Source organism: Aegilops tauschii, chromosome 4 (assembly GCF_002575655.3).
Source record: "Aegilops tauschii subsp. strangulata cultivar AL8/78 chromosome 4, Aet v6.0, whole genome shotgun sequence".
In the NCBI taxonomy this organism is placed as follows: Eukaryota; Viridiplantae; Streptophyta; class Magnoliopsida; order Poales; family Poaceae; genus Aegilops; species Aegilops tauschii.
In genome coordinates, this window is record NC_053038.3 from 32521069 (window position 1) to 32532240 (window position 11172).

At 47.4% G+C, this 11172-nt stretch overlaps 1 long non-coding RNA gene across 1 annotated transcript; it reads right to left on the reverse strand.

Annotated features, from left to right (window-relative positions):
- Positions 1 to 8774: 8774 nt before the first annotated feature.
- Positions 8775 to 9893, reverse strand: LOC120962712 (uncharacterized). The gene is made up of 2 exons (XR_005753495.2): positions 9491 to 9893; positions 8775 to 9366 (listed from the first exon to the last, which is right to left on the reverse strand). It is a non-coding gene; the product is annotated as an uncharacterized lncRNA (long non-coding RNA).
- Between the last annotated feature and the right edge of the window lie 1279 nt (positions 9894 to 11172).

Consider the following 11172-nt stretch of genomic DNA (forward strand, 5'->3'; position numbering starts at 1 on the left):
ACCCGGCGCAACCTACCACTGCCGGCCGATTCCTGAAGGATATGCTAGGGTGATGGTGGATGAAATAACGGAGGGATTTGAGGACCTCCAGCTTGACCACCCTACCGGTGAAGGGGAGACTCGGCTGGGTTTAGCTCTGAAGACTCCATGCCTATGGCGAAAGGAGCTCATCAAGCTTCCGAACTGGACGGCTCCGGCGAGTAAGGGCACTCCGCCTCCTCCTCCGCCTCCTCCTCCGGTGAGTGATCAGGGCACTCAGCCTCCTTCTCCGGCGCGTGGCGGCACTCCGCCTCCTCCTCCGGCGAGTGATCAGGGCACTTAGCCTCCTTCTCCGGCGCGTGGCGGCACTCCGCCTCCTTCTCCGCCAGCGCCGGCGCGCCAGAGCAGCCAGCCTCCTCCTTCTCCGCCTCGTCAGCAAGGGCGGAAGAGACCCGCCGCCGCTGTGGCTGCTCCGGCGCGTCGTAGTCCTTCTCCTCCGCCTCGTAAGCAAGGAAAGAAGACAGCCGCAGCCGCTCCGTCTGCTCTGCCGGCGTCTAGCAGTACAGCTGCCAGAGGCGGGAGGCAATACAGATTCGGTCCTTCTCTGAAGACTCCAGAGAAGTTACCATATGAGAGGACCGAGGAGGAGAACGCGAAGATCGTGCGAGCCGAAGTGAAGAACTTCTTTGACCCAGTGAAAGCAAAGAAACATCCACCTCAGGAGGAGAAGGTAGATCCGGTGAAAGCAAAGCGCACTCTGGCTGCCCTGACAAAACCACCAAAGTCTCCGCCAAAAGGCAACTATGAGCGCGTTCTTGCAAAGGCATATGCCGAAGCGGAGCGGTCGGTAAGTACCGTCAGTGATAAAAGGATGAAAGAACGACGAGTTGGGAAAAAAATTGCCCAGCTCGGCGAACAAGAGAACCAATCGTTCCCCCCGCTCAAGGTGTCAAAAGACATCGTCGCTAATGATCCGGGTATGGTGCCCGGTTATACCGATCTTGGAGATTACCTGCCCGAGGATGTACATTATGAAATCATGGAGGTGGACGAACACAAATACCATTACGGGAAGCCTCTCGTCAAAGATGTCAAATCTCTAAGCACGATGATGCAAAGACTACATGATTGGTACATGAAAACCTGCAGAGAGTCTGATGGGATGAGTACTTTAACGCTGAGAGTTAAACCGGAGCATGACCTCGTTGGAATTGAACTGCTGAATGTTCCATTTGAGGATTTCTTCCAGTTTTACAATCTAATGTCCCTCGATAAAACAACGATCACTTGCTACTGTCTGTAAGTAGTACTACTTCTGTCATTAAGTCTCTCTATATAGGTCAGCTCTTTCATTGCATGTATTTGTACTTATCCTCACTATATTATGCAGATTGAAGATCGCCGAATTGAGGAAAAGACAAATCGGTGATATTGGGTTCATTAACACAAATCTCATAGATGCAACTCAGGTTAAATTTCATGCAAAGAAGCCGAGGCCAACTTGCTACAATCGTTGGTAATAAATCAAAACAAAGATATAATACTCTTTCCTTACAACTTCAAGTGAGTGTTACTGTCTTCTGCATATTCGGTTTCCCTTTATTAGTCCAGGTTATGGTAATGTAATTGATGACTTATGCATGCTTGCACAGCTTCCACTATATTCTCCTAGAGATTAAGCTTGAGCCGGGAGTAGTAACCGTCTTAGACTCGAGACGAAAAGATCCCCAGGACTATGCGAACATGACTCAAATGCTCCAGAAGTAAGTTAAATCGATCATTATCCACCATATCAGCAACTTTGTTCATTTCCTGATATCAAGTAATTGTTTTCTTTGTCTGCCAGGGTTTGGAGAAAATTCACCTCAAAAACCCCGGGACTGCCGAACCAGCTGCAATTTAGACACCCGAAAGTAAGTACTATAGTAGCATGTTCCGCGCATCTCCTAGTGATTCAAGCGCTAGTTTGATCAATACCATTTAGCATGCTTGCTTATCAGTTTGATTGACCTCTGTTTCTTGTAAAGTGGTGGCAGCAACCCGGGAATAATTACTGTGGATACTACATTTGCGAGTCCATCCGCTACCATACCTGTGAGCGGGGCTACACTGAAGAACAATATGAAGTGCGTAAGCAATAATATTCACAATTTTATTTTATTACCATCATTTGTGTTGAGTTTCATTTATTCATATATATATATGTATTGACCCCCTTCTTCAAATTAGATTTTTCGGAAGCGGGATGAACTCCTAGCACCAGCTCGTATGCGAGGAATTCAAGAGGAATTGGCGGCATTCTTCCTTGACCACGTGATCGCTGAAAACGGAGAATACTATGTGGACCCTGTGTTCCTACAATATAATTAGGAGATTGTATTGTAAGAGATAATTATTGTATATATGTAGCCGGTAGTGTCGGATAGATATACGAGAACTTGTTGTTCGACCAATATCTCGGAGAAGGAGAGGTGGTCGATATCACTTCTCTCTGTATGCATATATATATGTTCATGACGATCTTCTGTTTCCTTCATTTGATTACTAGCTAGCGTGTCTACTCCTCTCCATACGTATATAGTACGTAGCGTCGACAAAGCACGGAGATAAGAGAGGACACTTCTCTCTATTAATTACCTAGCTAACACAATATATGAAACACCTAAATTAACCCCCCAAACCCCTAAACCACCCCCTTTAAAAAAAAAACCTCAGCTCCTGCTAGGTGCTGACGCGTGGATGCCCATTGGTCCCGGTTGGTGGCACCAACCGGGACCAAAGGCCCTCCTGCCTGGGCTCCCCGCACCGGCCACGTGGACGGCCTTTAGTCCCGGTTCGTGTAAGAACCGGGACTAAAGGGCTAGGGCATTAGTAACGACCCTTTAGTCCCGGTTCCTGAACCGGGACTAAAGGCCCTTATGAACCGGGGTAAAAGCCCTGTTTTCTACCAGTGTATTATCGAGGTGTAATATGGTGGAGGGGGGCACCGCACACGGCTAAGAGATCTCAAGGATCAATTGTTGTGTCTCTGGAGTGCCCCCCTGCCCCCGTATATAAAGGAGCAAGGGAGGAGGAGGCCGGCCCTAGGAGGGGGCGCACCAAGTGTGGAGTCCTACTAGGACTCCCTAGTCCTAGTAGGATTCCACCTCCCATATGGAATAGGAAAAGAGGAAGGGAAAAAGAGAAGGAAGGAAGGGGGCGCCCCCCTTCCCTAGTCCAATTCGGACCAGACCAAGGGGAGGGGTGCGGCCACCCTTGAGGCCCTTTTCCTTCTTTCCCGTATGGCCCAATAAGGCCCAATACGTATTCCCGTAACTCTCCGGTACTCCGAAAAATACCCGAATCACTCGGAACCTTTCCGAAGTCCAAATATAGTCGTCTAATATATCGATTTTTACGTCTCGACCATTTCGAGACTCCTCGTCATATCCCCGATCTCATCCGGGACTCCGAACTCCTTCGGTACATCAAAACTCAATAAAACTGTCATCGTAACGTTAAGCGTGCGGACCCTACGGGTTCGAGAACTATGTAGACATGACCGAGACACGTCTCCGGTCAATAACCAATAGCGGGACCTGGATGCCCATATTGGCTCCCACATATTCTACGAAGATCTTTATCGGTCAGACCGCATAACAACATACGTTGTTCCCTCTGTCATCGGTATGTTACTTGCCCGAGATTCGATCGTCGGTATCTTAATACCTAGTTCAATCTCGTTACCGGCAAGTCTCTTTACTCGTTCTGTAATACATCATCCCGCAACTAACTCATTAGTTACAATGCTTGCAAGGCTTATAGTGATGTGCATTACTGAGTGGGCCCAAAGATACCTCTCCGACAATCGGAGTGACAAATCCTAATCTCGAAATACGCCAACCCAACAAGTACCTTTGGAGACACATGTAGAGCACCTTTATAATCACCTATTTACGTTGTGACGTTTGGTAGCACACAAAGTGTTCCTCCGGTAAACGGGAGTTGCATAATCTCATAGTCATAGGAACATGTATAAGTCATGAAGAAAGCAATAGCAACATACTAAACGATCGGGTGCTAAGCTAACGGAATGGGTCAAGTCAATCACGTCATTCTCCTAATGAGGTGATCCCGTTAATCAAATGACAACTCATGTCTATGGCTAGGAAACATAACCATCTTTGATCAACGAGCTAGTCAAGTAGAGGCATACTAGTGACACTCTGTTTGTCTATGTATTCACACATGTATTATGTTTTCGGTTAATACAATTCTAGCATGAATAATAAACATTTATCATGATATAAGGAAATAAATAATACTTTATTATTGCCTCTAGGGCATATTTCCTTCACATATCTATTATATGCTAGGCTCGTCAAGCTTAACCTGAGTATTCCGCGTGTGCAACTGTTTTGCACCCGTTGTATTTAAACGTAGAGCCTATCACACCCGATCATCACGTGGTGTCTCAGCACGAAGAACTTTCGCAACGGTGCATACTCAGGGAGAACACTTATACTTTGATAATTTAGTGAGGGATCATCTTATAATGCTACTGTCAATCAAAGCAAGATAAGATGCATAAAAGATAAACATCACATGCAATCAATATAAGTGATATGATATGGCCATCATCATCTTGTGCTTGTGATCTCCATCTCCGAAGTACCGTCATGATCACCATCGTCACCGGCGCGACACCTTGATCTCCATCGTAGCATCGTTGTCGTCTCACCAATCTTATGCTTCTACGACCATCGCTACCGCTTAGTGATAAAGTAAAGCATTACAGGGCGATTGCATTGCATACAATAAAGCGACAACCATATGGCTCCTGCCAGTTGCCGATAACTCGGTTACAAAACATGATCATCTCATACAATAAAATTTAGCATCATGTCTTGACCATATCACATCGCAACATGCCCTGCAAAAACAAGTTAGACGTCCTCTACTTTGTTGTTGCAAGTTTTACGTGGCTGCTACGGGCTTAGCAAGAACCGTTCTCACCTACGCATCAAAATCACAATGATAGTTTGTCAAGTTGGTGCTGTTTTAACCTTTGCAAGGACCGGGCGTAGCCACACTCGGCTCAACTAAAGTTGGAGAAACTGACACCCGCCAGCCACCTCTGTGCAAAGCACGTCAGGAGAACCAGTCTCGCGTAAGCGTACGCGTAATGTCGGTCCGGGCCGCTTCATCCAACAATACCGCCGAACCAAAGTATGACATGCTGGTAAGCATTATGACTTATATCGCCCACAACTCACTTGTGTTCTACTCGTGCATATAACATCAACGCATAAAACCAGGCTCGGATGCCACTGTTGGGGAACGTAGTAATTTCAAAAAAATTCCTACGCACACGCAAGATCATGGTGATGCATAGCAACGAGAGGGGAGAGTGTTGTCCACGTACCCTCGTAGACCAAAAGCGGAAGCGTTAGCACAACGCGGTTGATGTAGTCGTACGTCTTCACGATCCGACCGATCGAGTACCGAACGCACGGCACCTCCGAGTTCAGCACACGTTCAGCCTAATGACGTCCCTCGAACTCCGATCCAGCCGAGTGTTGAGGGAGAGTTTCGTCAGCACGACGGCGTGGTGACGAGGATGATGTTCTACCGACGCAGGGCTTCGCCTAAGCACCGCTACAGTATTATCGAGGTGGACTATGGTGGAGGGGGGCACCGCACACGGCTAAAAGATCAAACGATCAATTGTTGTGTCTCTAGGGTGCCCCCTGCCCCCGTATATAAAGGAGCAAGGGGGAGAGGTGCGGCCGGCCAGGAGGGGCGCGCCAGGAGGAGTCCTACTCCCACCGGGAGTAGGACTCCCTCCCTTTTCCTTGTTGGACTAGGAGTGGAGGGGGAAAGAGGAGGGAGAGAGGAAGGAAAGGGGGGGGGGGCGCCGCCCCCCTCTCCTTGTCCTATTCGGACTAGGGGGGAGGGGCGCGCGGCCCTGCCCTGGCCGCCTCTCCTCTCTTCCACTAAGGCCCACTATGGCCCATTAAGCCCCCGGGGGGTTCCGGTAACCTCCCGGTACTCCGGTAAAATTCCGATTTCACCCGGAACACTTCCGATATCCAAACATAGGCTTCCAATATATCAATCTTCATGTCTCCACCACTTCGAGACTCCTCGTCATGTCCGTGATCACATCCGGGACTCCGAACAACCTTCGGTACATCAAAACATATAAACTCATAATATAACTATCATCGAAACTTTAAGCGTGCGGACCCTACGGGTTCGAGAACTATGTAGACATGACCGAGACACGTCTCCGGTCAATAACCAATAGCGGAACCTGGATGCTCATATTGGCTCCCACATATTCTACGAAGATCTTTATCGGTCAGACTGCATAACAACATACGTTGTTCCCTTTGTCATCGGTATGTTACTTGTCCGAGATTCGATCGTCGGTATCTCAATACCTAGTTCAATCTCGTTACCGGCAAGTCTCTTTACTCGTTCCGTAATACATCATCCCGCAACAAAACTCATTAGTTGCAATGCTTGCAAGGCTTAAGTGATGTGCATTACCGAGAGGGCCCAGAGATGCCTCTCCGACAATCGGAGTGACAAATCCTAATCTCGAAATACGCCAACCCAACAAGTACCTTCGGAGACACCTGTAGAGCACCTTTATAATCACCCAGTTACGTTGTGACGTTTGGTAGCACACAAAGTGTTCCTCCGGTAAACGGGAGTTGCATAATCTCATAGTCATAGGAACATGTATAAGTCATGAAGAAAGCAATAGCAACATACTAAACGATCGAGTGCTAAGCTAACGGAATGGGTCAAGTCAATCACATCATTCTCCTAATGATGTGATCCCATTAATCAAATGACAACTCATGTCTGTGGCTAGGAAACATAACCATCTTTGATCAACGAGCTAGTCAAGTAGAGGCATACTAGTGACACTCTGTTTGTCTATGTATTCACACATGTATTATGTTTCCGGTTAATACAATTCTAGCATTAATAATACACATTTATCATGATATAAGGAAATAAATAATAACTTTATTATTGCCTCTAGGGCATATTTCCTTCAGTAGCGCTGGGAGCAGCCGGGCCGAAGGATGCTACCGCTTCGGTAGGAGGCTGGCCGAGGGAGCGCTGTCCAGGCCATGGGTCGCCGCCGAAGTTTGCCTTGGACGGCATTCAAACGACGCCCTGGAGGTTAGTGCTTACTTCGTGCATGAACGAAATTGGAATTGAATCATCTTTCTCTCTGGATTTTGTGTTTTCTTCTCATTTGCATCTGGTTCCTTACCAGATCGAGAGACTTGCCGCGACTGGGTGGGTGCTGGCTGCCGACGTCTTCGCCGACCGCTGTGCCGCGAGCGGCCATGGGGCGTGAAGATGCGTCATGCGCCGCCATGGCGTGGGGGCCGTGGCCGGTAGCCGCCGGGAGCCACGACTGCGTGTGTAGGCGAAGGAGCCGAACATCGGATGTTGGCTCGCCGCGTCGGCCTCTGGGGCCGAGGGGCGCCATGCAGCATGCGCAGGCTGGAGGGAGCGTCACTGCGGAGGGCCGGCCGTCTCGCAGCGCCTTGGTGCCGCATCCGCCGCCGTTCTTCCGCTGTAGCCTATTTCTCTAATCGAGAGCAGAGTGTGTGATAACGTGTTCGAGATAGACAGAACAAATGATCGAACTATCTCTTTGCATTAGATGAAGTGCTATATATACCACTGGAACATGCGTTTACAAAGGGGGTGTCGGTTCAGACAGAACCGACGCAACGGTTGGAGAAGTAACTGCAATGGTTAATACAAGCAGGGATTAATCCCTTAATTGCTATGTTAATTAATCTTAACACTCCCCTTAATCCATGCTTGTCCAGGTAGCATCATCATCTTGAAAGAGACTCCTCCAAAAATCCTGTGGGAAAAATTGGGAGAAAAATAATGCAACATACAATAATTATTGTCTCTTTCAACTCAATATGAGAAAACTCATAGAACTAAAAGGACAATAAATATGTCGTATATAATTTTCCTAAAAACCCCGGTGGGGAAAACTGAAAATATGACATATGATCTCATTTTGATATTACCTCATTAAAAACCTTTATGAAAACCTGTAAAGTAAACTCATGAAGGGAAAAAGAGTATAATATGATGCATTGAACAGGAACAATTCAGGAAGATACTCTCCCTGATTCTTGCAAAATTCGAAGTCGTCACCTACCAATTCCATGAACACATTCTAGAACATAGAAGTTAGTAGAAACCCGTTGAACAAATGAGTCGCATGATTTGACTTGCAAGATATGCAATATAGTGATATTGCTTATTATGTAACCTGTTTGCATCCGGGCAACACAAGAAACATTGTCGTTGAGATAATGGTTGGTGGGTGTAGCCATGAGGTCTGTTTCGAAGACTCCTCATGAGAGGGCTACTACACCTAGGAGGAACACTAAGCTTGTCTACGATCTGATATAGTAGAGATCTGATTGATGTACCCAACGATATCGGTGTTCACATTTCTGTGAAACTGAAAAACCAGGACAAGATCTTTGATGCCTATGCAGATTATCAATGACTACATATTATCGATGGACAAGAAAATTGATCTCAACCGCAATGAGATTATCTTTCAAGAAAAAGAAATTTTCTCAATCGCAAATGTCGTGCGAGAAAACTTAATCTCAATGGCAAAACAGTGTTGTTGTACTAATATGACATGTTATAGGAATTGCTAAAAAGCAAACACATTGAACATGCCACATATAATAACCACATATTTTTTGGAATGCTAAACTCAACAGAAAATGGGCTAAATGATTATCGGTATATGGCCTAAACATTACCAGTGCTATAAATAGCAAGTAGTTGGACCAAGCTGCAATATCCCGAAACATCCCGGAAGTAGCCACAAAATGATGACAGACACAAGTTTTGGGCTATTCCGTAAATAGGTAAGCCGCAAGGGCTAAATTACAAAACTAGCAAAGAGATAAGGTTCGGTTCTATCTCTTTCCTCCCCAGCGATTTCCACCAGGAGAAATCGTGTAACCACCTCGTCGCCGTTTTGGCTCGACGGCCAGGGCCACGACTATGAGCCCGCCGTCGTCTCCACCGCGGGGAGCCACGACAGAGGGAGCAGCCGCCACCGTGGCCGAAGGGCTAGCGTCGGGCCGTTGCCTCGGGCGCCGCCTGCACGGATGCAAGCCGAGGGCTGCGGCGTCGCCACTGCCCGGGCTGTGGACCGCGCTGCCGCGTGCCTGAGGGCATCGCCATGCCTGGCACCGGCCGTTGGCCGCTGCGGCCGCCTCCAGGTGTAGCGCTGGGAGCAGCCGGGCCGAAGGATGCTACCGCTCCGCTAGGAGGCTGGCCGAGGGAGCGCTGTCCAGGCCATGGGTCGCCGACGAAGTTTGCCTTGGATGGCATTCAAACGACGCCCTGGAGGTTAGTGCTTACTTCGTGCATGAACGAAATTGGAATTGAATCACCTTTCTCTCTGAATTTTGTGCTTTATTCTCATGTGCATCTGGTTCCTTACCAGATCGTGAGACTTGCCGCGCCTGGGTGGGTGCTGGCTGCCGCCGTCTTCGCCGACCGATGTGCCGTGAGCGGCCATGGGGCGTGGAGACGCGTCGTGCGCCACCATGGCGTGGGGGCCGTGGCCGGTAGCCGCCGGGAGCCACGGCTGCGTGTGTAGGCGAAGGAGCCGAACATCGGATGTTGGCTCGCCGTGTCAGCCTCTGGGGCCGAGGGGCGCCGTGCAGCACGCGCAGGCCGGAGGGAGCGTCACTGCGGAGGGCCGGCCGTCTCGCAGCGCCTTGGTGCCGCATCCGCCGCCGTTCTTCCGCTGTGACCTATTTCTCTAATCGAGAGTGGAGTGCGTGATAACGTGTTCGAGATCGATAGAACAAATGATTGAACTATCTCTTTGCATTAGATGAAGTGCCATACATAGCACTGGAACATGCGTTTACAAACGGGGTGTCGGTTCAGACAGAACCGACACAACGGGTGGAGAAGTAACCGCAATGGTTAATACAAGCAGGGATTAATCCCTTAATTGCTATGTTAATTAATCTTAACAGTTTAATTAGGGACGAGAATAGTCGTCTACTAGTTGATGCCAACCATAATTTGATGTAACGTTGACGCATTCATCTCATGTATTCAAGGCTGCGGGCTTAGACGCTGAATTATTAATGGGAGAATGGGTCAAATATTGAATTCGGGATGACGAGAGAATCTTCAATTCTTGCCAATAGATACTTTTCTTTTTGCGAGCAAGATACTTGATTTTTGTTGGTTTTGTTTTCAATGAAAATGGAGCAGGGGACGTGGCCCTTCTTCATTGGAAAACTTGAATTCTGTTACGCCTTGTACAATGGGAGATGCTTAGAGAGGTGCTTAGAAAAATAAACCGAGTTTTTCTGAAGCACCGGTGCCTATTTCTGAGATGCTTAGTTAAGCGTCTTTCCTGTACAAATAGGCACCGGTGCTTAAGAAAAGCCTGATTCATTTCTCTAAGCACCTCCCCTAAGCATCTCCCATTGTACAAGGCCTTATGTGACTTGTCCATGCGAGATGATATGTCAACTATGTAAGGTTCTTTGGAGCTCTTTAAGATATCATGCACGTTGTGCACTGAGCGTAGTTTAGATGATGAGATAGCTGGTGGTGAAACCAATCTACCAGGATTCAAGTCATATAATAGCCGTCTACTAGTTGATGCCTTCATGTTAACCACATCCAGGGCGACACTCATAACTTGATGTCACGTCGATGCATTAATTTCATTTATTCAATGCTCCAAGCTTGCTCCTAAATTATTGACAGAATAACAGGTCAAATTATATATTAGAATAGAAGGGAGAATATTCAATTCTTGCAATTAGATACCTTTCTTTTTGCGAGCAAGATACTTGATTTTTCTTGGTTTCGTTTTCAATGAAAATGGAGTGGGCGTTGTGGCCCCTCTTCATCACAAAATCATGGTTTTTTTTGTTAGAATTGATGTCAGGTATGTTTACCTTGTCGGATAAGTGCATATGTGGTTGGTCAGTGCTCTCTGGAGGGGGTACTTTCATTGATTTTGTGTGGGCCCTGATATTTTGGGCATGACTTTTCATGAGTACTAGATATAGTTTTTTAAATTAAAAAAGAAAGGTTAGTCTTGGCTTCTGCATTGTAGGATGCACATGATCATCATTTTATTAAATACAA